The sequence below is a fragment of the Leucoraja erinacea genome, chromosome 6, assembly GCF_028641065.1.
Source record: "Leucoraja erinacea ecotype New England chromosome 6, Leri_hhj_1, whole genome shotgun sequence".
Taxonomy (NCBI): domain Eukaryota; kingdom Metazoa; phylum Chordata; class Chondrichthyes; order Rajiformes; family Rajidae; genus Leucoraja; species Leucoraja erinaceus.
This window is the reverse complement of record NC_073382.1, coordinates 78192921-78209976: the sequence shown is the minus strand read 5'-3', so window position 1 is coordinate 78209976 and position 17056 is coordinate 78192921. Positions and strand designations below refer to the sequence as shown.

General features: G+C 42.1%; 1 long non-coding RNA gene across 1 annotated transcript in view; it reads right to left on the bottom strand.

Moving 5' to 3' along the window:
• LOC129698324 (uncharacterized) overlaps nucleotides 1-16637 on the bottom strand; it is a 36594-nt gene extending 19957 nt beyond the window's left edge. Inside the window, exons 1-2 of the long non-coding RNA XR_008723666.1 lie at nucleotides 15191-16637; nucleotides 12929-13213 (exon numbers count right to left, since the gene is read on the bottom strand). This is a non-coding gene — a long non-coding RNA (uncharacterized LOC129698324). The remainder of the gene's footprint in view (nucleotides 1-12928; nucleotides 13214-15190) is intronic.
• Between the last annotated feature and the right edge of the window lie 419 nt (nucleotides 16638-17056).

The following is a 17056-nucleotide window of genomic DNA, read 5'->3' as shown; positions in this document are numbered from 1 at the left end:
ATCGCTGGAGAGAAGGAATGGGTGACGTTTCGGGTCAGGATCCTTCTTCAGACTGGTCTATGTCTCATGTATGTCTTTCTTCATTCCTCACTAACACCTTGCATCCCTGGCACAATCAAATTAACTCAAGATAACCAGCACCTTCCATTTCTTTTACAACCATACTGAGATGCGAGGTGAAGAAAATGAAGATATAAAGGGTGATCCATGTTTGGGGAATTATACGGGCAACATGAATGTGCATGCGTACATACGTGTGTATATTCGTGCATGCATATGTGTGTGTGTGTTTATGTGCATGTATAATGCATGCTTATGTGTGCTTGTATGTTGAAGACCAGCGTGGTCCAGAAACAGGTCACAGCACACACTGTGAAGGCAGGGGAATCCAAGAGAGGGATACAGTGAGGCAGAGCTGATCACGTTCCTAAAGTAGGGATCAGGAAGATGCTGAAATCATCAAGAGGGAATCAAGGAGGAAATGAAGGGTCATGAAAAGATTGGAGGCAATGGAAGGAGACAATGGTGAGGGAGCAGAGGCATGATTGCTGGAGCAGAGGGAAATCAGTCATCATTGTTAAAAACATTAGCGACACAGTGGTGCTGGTTTCGGACGGGAACGGTGACGGACGTACCACACATCTCTGTCCTCCAGTTCCTGCGGACTTCTGCCGCTCGAAGTACAGGATTTTGGTGTGTGTGCTTTATCATCATTCCTTACAATACTATGTGCGACAGTGATCACAACTTCTACTGAAGTGTGGATGGCCGTTGGCTCGCTAGGAGCTCACCCGCCCTTTGACAGGTCTTGTTTTTGGTCCTGCTGGGGGTCCACAGCCCCCTCTGCACCTGGCAAACCAGGTGGGGGAGACGGTTTAGTCACCGACTATCTAACCATGGAGCAGGTAGCACGGGATTACATGGTACCCGTAGCGGGGGGAACTCCACCCGACCTGACACAATAAGAAGTCAGAAGATGGATGGGTGTGAAAATATTGGAGGACCTAAGAAAAAAAGTGGAGTCCAGTCACAGGTTGGGGCAAGGAAGTGCAAAGACTCTGATAATATTGAGAGAACATGAGCTTGAGAGAGAAAAACAGATCCCACTTGAAACTCCCTCACTGGATCTCCTGGCAGCAATCCAGACAGGCATTATTCTCAAATAACATCAGAACAGGACTTCATACTCCAGTCTGAGCCTAGTTACAGTCAACAATTGTACAGGAGAATTTATTGTGCATTCTATGGTTATTGATGTCACTGCACGTCCAATCACCTCTGTGTGTATCAGATGCACAAGAATTAAGATTTAAAAATAATTTTGCAAGCCCTGAATGGACAAATAAATGCTGCATTGTTCCCGTAGCATTGCTAGATCTCTGGGATTTCTTTATTAATATTTTATGTTCTTCAAGTTGACTAAGTTGAGAGAGATGGAGAGAACAATTTCCATTTCAAGGACCTATTGCCACCAGGCATCCAAAGGTCATACACAACAATGATAGATACAACAATATGTCTCAGCCCCAAACTCAGAAACACGTTGATTAACACAATGCCATATACCTTTTTTCTCTCTCCAATTGTCACACTATTTATTTCAAATTTCTTTTAGATAATCATCATGACTAAACTTCAAAACAACTTCATAGGCAGTAAAACACATGGAATGTCCTCAGGTCAAGAGAAATAAAAATTAAATGTCTTCATATTGTATTTTTCAGCTTTCTTGTGATTAATGTTGTTAATTCCTCCACATTGATAAAGGATCTACTTTAAGCTTTCAGTGCCTTGAAGGTCCACCCAAGAGAGGAACCAAGAAACAGTCTAATTATTGGGCAGCTTCCAATTATACTCTCTTGGTTCATCTCTTGGGTTGACTTTCAAGGCACAGAAAACTTTCGTTTTATTTTAGTTTAGTTTAGAGATACAGCACAGAAAAAGGCCCTTTGGTCCAACTGAGTCCACACCGCCCAGCGATCCCCACACATTAACACTATCCTATGCCCATGAGGGATATTTTTTTTTACATTTACCAAGCCAATTAACCTACAAATCTGTACGTCTTTGGAGTGTGGGAGGAAACTGAAGATCTCAGAGAAAACCCACTCAGGTCATGGGGAGAAGGTACAAACTCCATACAGACAGCACCCATAGTCAGGATCAAACCCAGGTCTCCAGCGCTGCATTCGCTGCAAGGCAACTACTCTACCACTGCGCCAGAGTTTTATTGATAAAAGCAGACATTTTACCAATAAGGGGAAATTAACAACACTAATCAGATGAAAGCTGCAGAAGACAATAAGAAGACATTGCACTTATAGGTTGCCATCATTTTGATATGAGAACTTTCCCAATTGCTTTTCTCTGAATTAAGTAGTTTTGAAGAACAAAAATGATTATCTAAATAACCATGTTAACAAATTCTGTAATTTCATGCCGTGCTATTACAATTATACTTGAAGAATAACATGAGCATTTCCTCCTGAAGGACATTGTGCATTGTTCTGAGCAACCTTGGTATCTCAGATAGACACAAAAAGCTGGAGCATCTCTGGAGAAAAGGAATAGGTGACATTTTGGGTTGAGACCCTTCTTTAGACTGAGTCAGGGGAAAGGGAAATGAGAGATATAGACAGTGATGTAGAGAGATATAGAACAAATGAAAGAAAGATATGCTAAAAAGTAACGATGATAAAGGAAACAGGCCAATGTTAGATGTATGCTTGGTGAAAATGAGTTACAGACAATGAGACTCAACAAGGCGACTTTGAAGCTGGTGCAACGAGTGGGGGAGGGATGGAGAGGGAGTGAATGTAAGGGTTATTTGAAGTTAGAGAAATCAATATTCATACCACTGGGTTGTAAGCTTCCCAAGCGAAATATCTCAGATGTGGCAGTGAAGAATGCAACAATGATTCCATTGTGCTCCAGCACCAACTAACAGCAAAAACAATGGCTCGAGCCATTGGACTATACAGCTAGGGTCTGAGAGGTTAAGTTGCTCGAAAACTGTACAATAGACAATAGACAATAGGAGCAGGAGTAGGCCATTCGGCCTTTCGAGCCAGCACCACCATTCAATGTGATCATGGCTGAGTGTTCAAATTCTGTTGTGTATCTGACTAATGCTGGTAATACAAGGTATTTTGTCTCCAAACCTTTTCTTTCATGGAGCCAGGTGTATCTTAATGAAAAGATACTAGTGTAGCGGCACCAAACGTGGTGAATAAACAGTTGCTTTATTCAGACATAATAGGTTTGAAATTCATACATGTTTGGTCCTCTATCATAATGTCATTGTTGCTACTGCTGCAGCTGAGCGAGGGTGTTGTCTCGAGCTCAGCTACCTGTCGACTGGGGTGATCTCAAGATGAGATATGTGTATGTAGCAGGACACTCCCCTTAACCCAATGACGTCACATGACAGCTCTCGTAACCACTGACGAGGGTTCAACCGCAAGTGGTCTGACTATCAGCTGATGCCACACCAGGCACTTTGGCACAGTGGCCAGCATTTCGACATGCAGCTATGATCACTGCGCTCAGCTCTGAATCAGTTCATGTAACATACACAAACATAAAATGCTCAAAATATTCAGTAGATTAGGCAACATCTCTGGAGAAAACAGAGGCTGGTGACTTTTTGTCAGTTATAAAAAAGCTATGGCACATCTAGGGAAAAGTCTAGTTTTTGCTTGAAAGAATATCTTTTTGGAAAAGAGTAAGTATAGAACATTTTATTATAGGGAGCATAGCTTATCAACAGGACAGGCAATGTCTCAAGAGTGAAGGAATGGGTGACTTTTTGGGTCGAGACCCTTCTTCAGAAGAAGGGTGTCGACCCGAAACGCCTTCCATCCCTTCTCTCCGGAGATGCTGACAGTCCCGCTGAGTAACCCACCATTTTGTGTCTACGGTTTAAACTAGCATCTGCAGTTCCTTTGTACACATTGCTTATAATTACATTTGTTGATCTTTTCCAACCTGCTGAGAGTTGAAATAATGAATCCAGAGAAACACAATGCTTTCATTATTTTTGAAACATTGATGACCCAGATAGGTTGAGAAATCTGATTCTCCTTGCCTGAGAAGCATGAATAATGACATCAATGATCATGCTTCTCAGGCAAGGAGAATCAGATTTCTCAACCTATCTGGGTAATTAAAGGTTCTTAACAGGGAAATACTCTTGTTAGAGTTGGGAAGGAACTGCAGATGCTGGTTTAAATTGAAGATAGACACAAAATGCTGGAGTAACTCAGCGGGACAGGCAGCATCTCTGGAGAGAAGGAATGGGTGATGTTTTGGGTAGAGACCCTTCTTCAGACTCTTGTTAGGCTGTGCACTTTCCAAAGCTTTGCCTTTCTCCATCACATGTGGTGGCCTAAACTAGGTTGTATTTAAAAGTTCTTATACATGGTTCAGTTTGGTTTGTAGTGAATATAATATTTACAACATACAATGTGGAAATTTGGAATATGATACATTAAAATATGTCTAGAGTTCTTTCTTTGCATTAATTCTTTTCATTTTATAGTGTATATTTGTTTAGTGTTCGATATCCATATGAATGATGCTGTACATTCAGTATCATTTGTCAAACACAGGGCATGTCCCTCAACATATTGAGATCAGATCACTAAGCAACCTATAACGTTCTCATTCTCAAACATATCATGGCATCATCCATGAACATCGTCATAGAGTCATAGAGTGACACAGTGTGGAAACAAGCCCTTCGGCCCAACTTGCCCACACTGACCAACATGTCCCAGCTACACTAGTCCCATCTGCCTGTGTTTGCTCCATATCTATCCAAACCTGTCCTATCCATGTACCTGTCTAACTGTTTCTTAAACATTGGGCCAGCCTCAACTACCTCCTCTGGCAGCTCATTCCAAACCCTCACCACCCTTTGTGTGAAAAAGTTACCCCTCAGATTCCTGATAAATCTTTTCCCCTCCACCTTAAACCTATGTCCTCTAGTCCTCAATTCGCCTATTCTGTGCAAGAGACTCTGCCTCTACGCGATCTATTCCTCTCATGTTTTATACACCTCTATAAGATCTCCCCTCATCTTCCTATCATCAGCAGACTTGCTAATCTTGCCATGTATGCTCTCATCCAAATCATTGATACAGATATAGGTAGAAAGCTGCCCGCGTTTGATTCTGATTCCTCCAAACCTGTCCTGCCCACACAATGATCCATGTAGTGATCTTGTGGATCATTTTCTCACCTTTCATTTTTAGATCATGAATGGAAGTAACAAAAACAAACCAGGATGCTGCTTGGATTTGAGGATATTAGCTGTAAGTAAGGTGAAGAACAGTCTCGATCTGAAACGTCATCCATTCCTTCTCTCCTGCTTGTCCCACTGACTTGTGTCAACTTAGCTGTAAGTAGGGGCGGAAAACCCGGGGGGGCCAGAGGGGACACGTCCTCCCCGTGTTTTGAGAGGTGGGCGACATCCCTGCCAGGTTAACCTGCCTGGACTTGCGGGAAATATGGCCAGCGCGGAGAAGCAGTGCTGGTGTCCCGTCAGTCCAGACAGGGCTGTAGTTAACCCGGCGAGACAGGCAGTTGAGCTGCACTTAGCACTGGATTGAGCTTCCGAAGCCTCGCGCACGTGTGTGAGTGTGCGCATGCGCCTGCGGCCACCAAAAAATTGTGTCCCCGTCCCCTCCATGATTTACACCTCTTGGCTGTAAGTAAAGGTTGGAGTTTCTTTGGAGCTCAGTGGAGACCTGACAAAAAAGGGTTAGTTTAAAGGAGATGTGTGAGGCAAATTTTCTACTGGAAGACTGGTGTGAGCCCGGGATGAGCCGCGTGGAATGTGGTGGAAGCAAATACAATTGGTTTTTAGATAGGAATATGCGGGGATGTGGTGGGAAGTAGATCACATGCAGGTAAAAGACATGGGTTTAATATGGCATCGTGTTCAACATGGACATCATGGGCCAAGGAGCCTGTTCCTTTGTTATGCTATTCTTTATTCTCAAGCTCTTCACACCAATTTATACAGACCATTATCAGGAATTCTTCTCCGCAAGCATTTCAGTGAAATATCAATCCATTTCTGACACAATGATGCATCAAAAATAACAATGACTAATTCTTATCAGTACCTTCAGTGAAGCTTTCTGTGAAAATATAATAACTATGTCTCCAAAGTTACTCTAACCTATCAATGATTTTGGACAAAATATTTTATTAAAGTGGAGTTGGATGTCTCTGGTTTTGATTTTTTCCGCATGCATTTTCATTTAAAAATCTCTCAGGCATTTTATCTGTTACAGATGGAAAGATAATAGGCCTCTAGTTACTAATTTCCTTCATGATTCGTCAGAATCAGAGCTACACTAGGCTTTTCTAAGGGATCAGCTCCTTAATGAACTGAGTAACTTCAAGCCTTCCCACATTATTTCATTCAGCCATTTTTAGACATTCAGTTGCAAATGCCCATTCACAAGCTTCGCTCCTTGTTGCAGTTTTAAGAAAGGTCACTTCCACAGTATAATAAAGAAGAAGGCGTTAGTTAGGAGTGCAATACATGTATTGAAATGTTACCAGAGATAGAAAATCACTGTAATTAAATGAGAATATAGATGTGAATATTGGTCCAGTTATATAGGTTTGCATGTCCCAAACCTGTTAATTGGGCACAACTACTCTAACTGAATGTTTCTGTACATAAACACAAATCATAGGCAAATAGTCATTCTTAAAAAGGTAAGTCAAAGTAAACTGAATGTTCTCAATTATTATATTGTTTAAGTGTACTTTGTTTACATATTCTGTTGTGCTGCTGCAAGCAAAATGTAATTGATATAATGTCTGGGACACTTTCAAGTAACTGAAAGTGAAATCAATCTAGATAGTATTTATATCTTGACCTTAATGAGGTATTTTGAGGACAGCTGTAATCTCCATGAATTGCATTCCCTTTTAACAAGGCATTTACAGATTGCTACTGTGTTGCTCAGACCTTTAATGAGATATTTACAGGCAGCTTGGAGTCTGAAACTCTTGTCATCATTAACTCTTTCACTGCTCCAGTCAGCTTGAATCTACCACACTGACAAACCATAAATACCTTATGTAAAATATCAGCAATGAGATACAATTATGTAAAAATTTTTCATCAATTCAACCATGAGCCGTTTTCACGCTAGTGTATACAATACAATTGATTGACTTAAATTCCACAAATTCATGTTTGATTGCATTTGCGTTAAGTGATTTGAATTTAAATGAGTTCATAATTAAACTCCTTGAAACTAAGCTGATTGTAATTGATGTGAACATACTCCTAGACTTTCTTATTTTATGCAAATAAAAATGTAAACAGTGAAAGTATTTCCTCTTTATAATGATATGTGATGAGAAGACTTTATCAAGTTTGTATACAAAGGCCTCTACTCTGAGAGAATCGGAGATGTAATGATGTCGGAGCATTTCTAATCATTCACATGGCTGCAAATTAGTCACAGACATTCCAACCAACAGAATATTTTGCAAAAAAAAAAGTTGAGATACTTGTTTTGAAGCTATTACAATGTCTGTCAACGACATTGTCATGGTAACCAGCTGGAATTTAGTCTGAAGAAGAGTCTCGACCCGAAGCATCACTCATTCCTTCTATCCAGAGATGCTGCCTGTCCTGCTAAGTTACTATCTTATTATAGATAGAAACTATCTTTAGTATCTATCTTCGGTATTTAGCATCAGTTGAGAGATGGTTTTCGGTTTACTTTGGCTCATGTTTTTAAGAAAACAGAAAACATTCATTCACATGTTCCAACTGCACTTTAAACTATTCAAAGATTTTGATTTCCCATTCTGTCAAATGATTGCTCAAAGTAAGGAAGAGATTAGCTCCTGACACCATAACCTAACAAACACTCCACTTATCCTTGATCCACAGAGACACAGAGATCAAAGGCTGATTTCCAAGTGATAAGGGTGGCACTGTGGTGCAGCCTTACAGTGCCAGAGACCCAGGTTTGATCCCGACTACGGGTGCTATCTGTAAGGAGTTTGTACGATCTCCCCGTGACCTGCGTGGGTTTTCTCCGGGAGCTCCGGTTTCCTCCCACACTCCAAAGCTATACTGGTTTGTAGGTTAATTGGCTTGGTATAAATGTAAATTGTCCCTGTTGTGTACAGGATAGTGTTAGTGTTCGGGAATCGCTGGTTGGCATGGAGGGCCTGTTTCCACGCTGTGTCTCTAAACTAAACTAAACTAAACTAACTTACTATTTCTTCCCTGATACCCAAGTGTGTGAAAACACATCTATATAAAACTGACCATTTTCTGTAACTGCTTCCTGCGCATCAGCACTGATTTGTTATTTGCTCTCAGAGGGGGCTGATTAGTTTCTGTCTTATCTTCTCTTCTTGACTTCACCTTCTGTTAATCAACTTAAGCTGGATCACCCTCAACCTGCCTGCAGTCCATCCTTTCACACTTTTTTATTTTTATTTTTAGTCCTGTGAAAAAAAATTGTTCTATGGAGGTCTTCTTTTATGTGGTGGGTGGGGAGGGGAAGGGGGGGAACTTTATTTCCTATTCCCTACCTGGTCGGAGATGCAGCTTCCCTCCGAGGTGCTTCTTCGCCCCCTCCTCGCGGCCTACCATCGGACTGGAGCGGCATCTCCTGTCGGGACCGGCCAGAACCCCAGCTTCGGTGGCGGCGCAGCACCGAAACACCGTAACGGAGCGGGCAATGTCTTACCGGGTCGCCGTGCGGTAAGCTCCGGAGCGCCGACTCCAACATCAAGGAGCTGCGGTCTGCGGAACGTCCAGCCGCGGGCGGCGCTGGATTTAAAACACCACGGAGCCTGGGATCTCTCGCCGAGATCGCCAGTGTTGGAGCTCCGACCTTTGGATATCGGGAGCCCCGGTCTCTGGGGAGGGAGCAGCCGTTCCATACACTCCAAGCCGCTGAGGAGTGTTTCTCCCAAAACCGGAGCTCCATCATCCGGCAAGAGGGCCTATAACATCGGACTGGCTGCGGAGGCCACAAATAGGCCCTGATCTCGGGTGATCACAGAGGAAGAGGACTGAACTTTCTAGTGCCTTTCCCCACAGTGGAAAAATTTGATTCTGCTGTGGGGGGACGTCCTTGTTAAATTCTATAATGTGTTGTGTCATTTTTATTTTTTTAATTTTTCTATGGATGTAGGGAAACCTAATTATTTCTTCTATGTAAAGCACTTTGGTTACAACACGAGTTGATTTAAACGTGCTAGATAAATAACATTTACTTCCTTACTTATTTACTAACCTGCCCAGCTCCTCACACTAGTTTTGTGATCACCTCTACCTGCTGTGGCTTCCAAGGTACCCTTAATGTTAAAGGTAGACACAACGTGCTGGAGTAACTCTGCAAGTCGGGTAGCATCTCCAGAGGATGACATTTTGGGTTGGGACCCTTCTCAATGCAAGGGCCCAGCCATGAGGTTGTGTTGGCTGCCAGTATCACTGATGGTTTAGGCAGTGAAACCTGGAGACCACCCTGGAGCCATCGTGGGTGGCCGTGATGGTTCACAGCACTCAAAACCACTTTCACTTAATATTTTATTTCACTCTTAGTGAATATATTTACATCATAAAATAAAATTATTGAGTTAATACATTTAGTTAAAAGGCATTAAGCCATAAATCGTAGATAAAAAAAAAAGTTAATCTCAATTTAAAGTTTGAATACAGGCTTGGTGACACTGTTTGAAAGGTTGATTTGACACCATAGGTGCATAAAGCAGTGTGGGTCAGGAGAACCTAACATGTGCGACATCAGCCCTTCGGTTTAATGTGATCTTGAGCCATCGCTGGATGGGTTGAGATCTCAACCTCCTTCCAACTTCCATGTTGCCGCGCATAGATACAGAGGTTAAAGGCTTTACTGAGCATCAAAGACAGAAAGTCTACACTTGATCCATTCTCCCTCTCTCATCCACTGCTCCCACTTTCCAATCCTGTGTTTTCTGACCCATTATCCAAGCCGTCAACAGTCAAGTCAAGTTGTCACATTTATTTATATAGCACATTTAAAAAACAAGTCTCGTTGGCCAAAGTGCTTTACATTTACAACAGACACAAATAGCTGGAGTAACTCAGCGGGACAGGCATCCACTCTGCATAGAAGAAATGGGTGATTTCGGGTTGAGACCCTTCCTCAGACTGTTCAGCTCTAATTCTTACAATGCCAGTGTCAGGTAGACCACCTCAGCGACCTTTGATTCGGAGCAGAATTATCGGAGGACTCTCAAACAATATGAGACTGTCAAAGCAACCCAGATTCCTTCAACATCCCTCTATTGACTCCATTTATACCTCACGCTGCCTCAGCAAGGCTAGCAGCATAATCAAGGATAAGTCGCACCTTGGCCGTCCCTCATCCTCCCTCTCCCATCAGGCAAAATGTACAGAAGTGTGAAAACGCACACCTCCAGATTCAGGGACAGTTTCTTTCCAGCTGTTATCAGGCAACCGAATCATCCTTCCAGTTCCAGAGAGCAGTGCTGAACTACTATCTATCTCTTTGGTGACTTTTGGACTATCCTTGACCGGACTTTGCTGGCTTTACCTTGCACAAAACGTTATTCCCTTATCATGTATCTATACACTGTAAATGGCTTGATTGTAATCATGTATTGTCTTTCTGCTGACTGGATGGCACTGACTTTCTGCTGACTGGACTGACATGCAACAAAAGCTCCTCACTGTACCTTTCACATGTGACAATAAACTAAACTGAACTGAACAAACCACAAAATGTGACTGAGGAACATTTGAAGCAATTTAATGACATTTCTCTACATCTTAGTCATTAAAATTATGCACTCTGCCACCTTTATACTGTTTTAAAATGGCCATAAACAGAGCTATCTTCATCTGTAGGTAGACAAAAAGTGCTGGAGAAACTCAGCGGGTGAGGCAGCATCTATGGAGCGAAGGAATAGATGATGTTTTGCTTTGAGACCCTTCTTCAGACTCCACTATCTTCCACTATCAGATGAAGATACTACACTATCTTCGTCTGCAAAGCTTTTCCAGGTTTCATCACATTGAGTCAGTTTCAGTATGACACCAACTTATTGATTTGTTGCAAGCTCTCCAAGGCTGCCTGTGCTTAGCGTAACACTTGTAATCTCTGCAGCCAGGTCTTTATGGAATACAGAATGCAAGCAACTCTTCCAGCTACTGGGATGTGTTGCTACAAAATGAATGGCTACTGCAAAATTGGGAGAAGTGCCCCTAAGCAAGGGTTTAGAGTTTAGTTTTTTAGTTTATAACCATATAACCATATAACAATTACAGCACGGAAACAGGCCATCTCGGCCCTACAAGTCCATGCCGAACAAATTTTTTTCCCCTTAGTCCCACCTGCCTGCACTCGTACCATAACCCTCCATTCCCTTCTCATCCATATGCCTATCCAATTTATTTTTAAATGATACCAATGAACCTGCCTCCACCACTTTCACTGGGAGCTCATTCCACACCGCCACCACTCTCTGCGTAAAGAAATTCCCCCTCATATTACCCCTAAACTTCTGTCCCTTAATTCTGAAGTCATGTCCTCTTGTTTGAATCTTCCCTATTCTCAAAGGGAAAAGCTTGTCCACATCAACTCTGTCTATCCCTCTCATCATTTTAAAGACCTCTATCAGGTCCCCCCTTAACCTTCTGCGCTCCAAAGAATAAAGCCCTAACTTGTTCAACCTTTCTCTGTAACTTAGTTGCTGAAACCCAGGCAACATTCTAGTAAATCTCCTCTGTACTCTCTCTATTTTGTTGACATCCTTCCTATAATTTGGCGACCAAAATTGTACACCATACTCCAGATTTGGCCTCACCAATGCCTTGTACAATTTTAACATTACATCCCAGCTTCTATACTCAATGCTCTGATTTATAAAGGCTAGCATACCAAAAGCTTTCTTTACCACCCTATCTATATGAGATTCCACCTTCAAGGAACTATGCACGGTTATACCCAGATCCCTCTGTTCAACTGTATTCTTCAATTCCCTACCATTTACCTTGTACGTCCTATTTTGATTTGTCCTGCCAAGGTGTAGCACCTCACATTTATCAGCATTAAACTCCATCTGCCATCTTTCAGCCCATTTTTCCAAATGGCCTAAATCACTCTGTAGACTTTGGAAATCCTCTTCATTATCCACAACACCCCCTATCTTGGTATCATCTGCATACTTACTAATCCAATTTACCACACCTTCATCCAGATCATTGATGTACATGACAAACAACAAAGGACCCAACACAGATCCCTGAGGCACCCCACTAGTCACCTGCCTCCAACCCGATAAACAGCCATCCACCATTACCCTCTGGCTTCTCCCATTCAGCCACTGTTTGAATCCATCTTGCTATTCCTGCATTTATACCCAACAGTTGAACCTTCTTAACCAACCTTCCATGAGGAACCTTGTCAAAGGCCTTACTAAAGTCCATATAGACAACATCCACTGCTTTACCCTCGTCAATTTCCCTAGTAACCTCTCAAAAAATTCAAGAAGATTAGTCAAACATGACCTTCCAGGCACAAATCCATGTTGACTGTTCCTAATCAGACCCTGTTTATCTAGATGCTTATATATATTGTCTCTAAGTATCTTTTCCATTAATTTGCCCACCACTGAAGTCAAACTAACAGGTCTATAATTGCTAGGTTTACTCTTAGAACCCTTTTTAAACAATGGAACAACATGCGCAGTACGCCAATCCTCGGGGACTATTCCCGTTTCTAATGACATTTAGTTTTGAGATACAGCACGGAAACAGGTCCTTGCGCCCACCAAGACTGCGCCGACCAGCGATCCCCGCACACTAACCTATCCTACACACACTAGGGACAATTTACATTTATATCAAGCCAATTAACTTACAAACCTGTTTGGAGTGTGGGAGGACACCGAAGATTTTGGAGAAAACCCACGCAAGTCACGGTGCGAACGTACAAACTCAGTACAGACAGCGCCCGTAGTCTGGATTGAACCCGGGTCTCAACTCTTCCGCTGCATCATCCAAGCTCAGAGGGATTGGATGGGCTGATGAACAACAATTTGTGTGTAAAGGAACCCCTGATAGGAGGTTGCCAGACAAATCTTTGTAAGGGCATGTAGACTGATCCTGACTGAGGAAAGCCTCAACACTAGTGGATCCTTATGCCGATTCCTGCAGGCAGAAGGAAAAGGATAAGTAGTTTAAGTTATCGCACGTGACTTCCTAAATGCAACTTTGAGCAAGAAACAGTGAGTCTGAAGAAGGGTCTCAACCTGAAACATTCATCTATTCCTTTTCTCCAGAGATGTTGTCTGACCTGCTGAGTCACTCCAGATTTTTGTGTCTATCTTCGGTTTAAACCAGCATCTGCAGTTCCTTCCTATATGGTTGCGGCAACATAGATCTGTTGCAACAGCCCAGAATGATCCTGGGGCCAGGAGGCTAACAGTGGTTAATGCTCCGGCCTCTGTGATCAAAGCAGTCCAAGCACATTTGTCAGCCTACGGCTGAGGTTGCAGGAGGTTGCAGGAGGTCGCGGATCTTGTTGAGAATAAAGAATGCAATTTGATTGTTGACCTTTTAAGTAGCATTACTTCAGGGAACTAGGCTTGGTAAAAACAGATAGTTCTCTGAGTAAGTACAAATATTTCAGATGAATATTCATGTTGAATATTACATGATCAACAAGTTTATCTGTTGCACTAAAGTTGAGATATTTTAGGTTATTTTAGTGCCAAAATAAATGATGTCCAAACAAATAGTTGAAAATCCCACCACAATTTCATGGGTTAAATTTCTCAACTGCCCAATCCCTATGATCCCTGTTATTCATATGACCCCTGAGTGTTGTTCTATTCTGGCTTAAACCTATGTTCAACCGTTTAACACTATATTTTTCCAAAGATGAAGTCTGCACATACAAATTGTATAATGGGTGCCTGGTACAATAACATTTCTATCACCATTTAGATTATTTCTATATGGTTTGTGACAAGGTTGTGATAGCCATGATTGACCATGGAAATTATATCCCGTTATTCTTTCTAGTTAACATTATTTGTTTATTGTGTGTATAAAATAATCATTAAAAACATAAGAGATTGCTTGAAGCTTCCCTAAGTAATTGTCATTATTTTTGTCAACTTGCTATAGCTTGCAGGGTACATGGATTAAGATGCCACAGGAGGTAGTTGAGCTATGTGCTAATATGGTGCTACCTGGTGGTCAGGGCACTTGCGGGTCGAACCCTCGTCATCAGAACGGGGACTGTCACGTGACATGCTTTGGCAGGAACGAGATGTCATGAGTTAAGGGGAGTGTCCTGCCACATGAGGAGAAGCTCAGCTCGAGCCCACGAGTCAACAGACATGCCTCACAGCAGCAACAATGACTTTTATGTTAGAGTACCAAACTTGATTGTACTGTATACCTAACTTATAATGCCTGAATAAAGAACTCTTTATTCACAACGTTTGATTTCTCTACAACAATAAAAAGCATTTGGATAGATACATATATAGGAAAGGAGCTGGAAGCAAGATTTGGACAGGTACATGTATAGGAAAAGTTTAGGAAGACATGGGACAAACATAGGCAGGTGGGACTAGCATAGATGGGGCATCTTGGTTAGCATTGGAATGTTGGGCTGATGGGCTACCTTCCCTACTGCATTGTTCTAGGACACTATGATGCTACATGCAATAAATCTATATAATGGACCATGGAATTGGGAGTTCTCCGACTAGTTTCACTGTTTTCCTGATTAATTTTACTGTTCGTATGCCTCACTGTCACTTTCCTCTCAGCCGACAATGAACCACTCTACATTTCCATGAGCATTGTCTGCTTTGATCCGTCCTTTTCACACCTTACATTCTCTTTGTACACTTCCATATCTGTAGTTTCTCTCTCCCCTGAATCTCAGTGTGAAGAAGGGTCTCGATCCGAAACGTCACCCATTCCTTCTCTCTAGAGATCCTGCCTGTCCCGCTGAGTTACTCCAGCATTTCGTGTCTGTCTTAGAATGGTTCATTGTTGGCTGAGGGGAAGGTGACAACAATGAAACTAGTTGGAGAACTAGGCTGGGGGAGGGATGGAAAGAGAGGAATAGCAAGGGTCACTCGAAGTTAGAGCAATCAATGTTCTTACCATTAGCTTATGAGCTGCCCGAGTGAAATATCAACTAGCAGGTATAGGTTTCTTCAGGGGGTACACAAAAATGCTGGAGTTTCTTCAGCTTTGCTTCACATGCCCTTAAATCTGAGTTGTGTGCTTGTAAGCAGAAGCACATCAGCTAATGTGAGCTGCCACTTACTCAGGTGAAGGAGAGGAAATGTCATTCAGACCACTTTCTGCGTTTAATGAAACATAAAATCAGCATGACATGTGATGTGTGCAGAAAATTGTTTTCAGGGGTGAAAAAGTAACAGTGCCGTAGAAAGCATTCCTATCATCTGAAAGTGATCCTGTTAGTAACTGGAATGCAGCTTTTCTGACTAATTTGGTATCGAGTCAAACATGATGTTTGGCTATGACTGAGGAATTCCAAGAGAATGCAATGAAGCATACGTTGCTAACATATTTTCTATGTAAGAACAACAGAATAAGTGCTGGAGGATGCACTTTGAAAGCTGAAGTGAATCGGGAGTTAAGGTGTCACCTTACAGCGATGTCAAAGGCATGTATTGGATTGCAGGAGATGGTGCAATAGAAATGCTGATACTTAAGACTGTTTGACCTACTTCAGCTTTTGAGGAGCAATGCACAAGGGTCCTGGTTACGAAAATATCAAATTGTTCAGATAGCTAAAGCTATCATCCATCATATCAATCACCTGCATACACATCCGTTCCATCATTAAAACCAGCAAGGTGTGGAAATGAGAAAACCTTCACCGTAGGATCTGTCTCTCAGTAGACTTCAAGCCTGCTGAGTACATTCAGTGATTAAATTATAGGGTTCATGTTGCATTTAGGAGGAAGAAGTGAATCTGAATGCAGTATTAGTGATACAAACTAAATTTAAATTGATAAAATTTCCTTCCGGGGATGAATAAATTTCTATCGTATCGTATCGGATCGTATCGTTAAGAGGAGATATTCAACTGCCCCGTACTGGTTTCTTGCAAGAGAAATGGGCGCCCGGTAGCTGAATGGATAGTGGGGACATTTTCTCCCTGTTTGACCATCTAAATCAACTTTCAGGTGGGAGGTTATACAAATGAACATCCTACACATATTGCAGGATTCAATTGCATCATTTGTGCAGCACAGTGGTGTGGTGGTAGACCTAATGCCTTACAGCGCCAGAGACCCGGGTTCGATCCCGACTACGGGTGCTGTCTTTATGGAGTTTGTAAATTCTCCCCGTGACCTACTTGGGCTTTTCTCCGAGATCTTTGGTTTCCTCCCACATTCGAAAGACGTGCAGTTTTGTAGGTTAATTGGGTCGGTATGAGTGTAAATTGTCCCTCGTGTGTGGAGAATAGCTTTAATGTGTGGGGATCGCTGGTCGGTGTGGACTCGGTGGGCCGAATGACATGTTTCCATGCTGCACCTCTTAACTAAACTAATCTAAACTAAACTGAGCTGCCTTTACACTGCTTGTATCAGTACAATCTCGACCATTAATGTTTAATGGAATGCTGTCCATAATAATTCTCTTATTGGATGTTCTCAAAAGACATGTTGGTGCTTATGGCAGTCGCAGTACTTAACAGCAGTAGCATAAAGAAAACTGCTAAGTTGCCAGTTGCACTTTAGAAATTAGACTTGTTCCTCCTGACTGTAGTGAAGGGTACACATGCATTTATTTGGCACCCAATCCAAAAGTCTTATGCCTCATGTGTTTATATGTTCTTATGGATTTAACACTGTATCTACATGTTTAGTTTTTAGTTTTAGTTTCAGAGATACACAACGGAAACAGGCCTTTTGGCCCAACGAGTCCTCACCGACCAGTGATCCTCGCACATTAACACTAACCTACACGCACTGGACACAATTAACATTTATA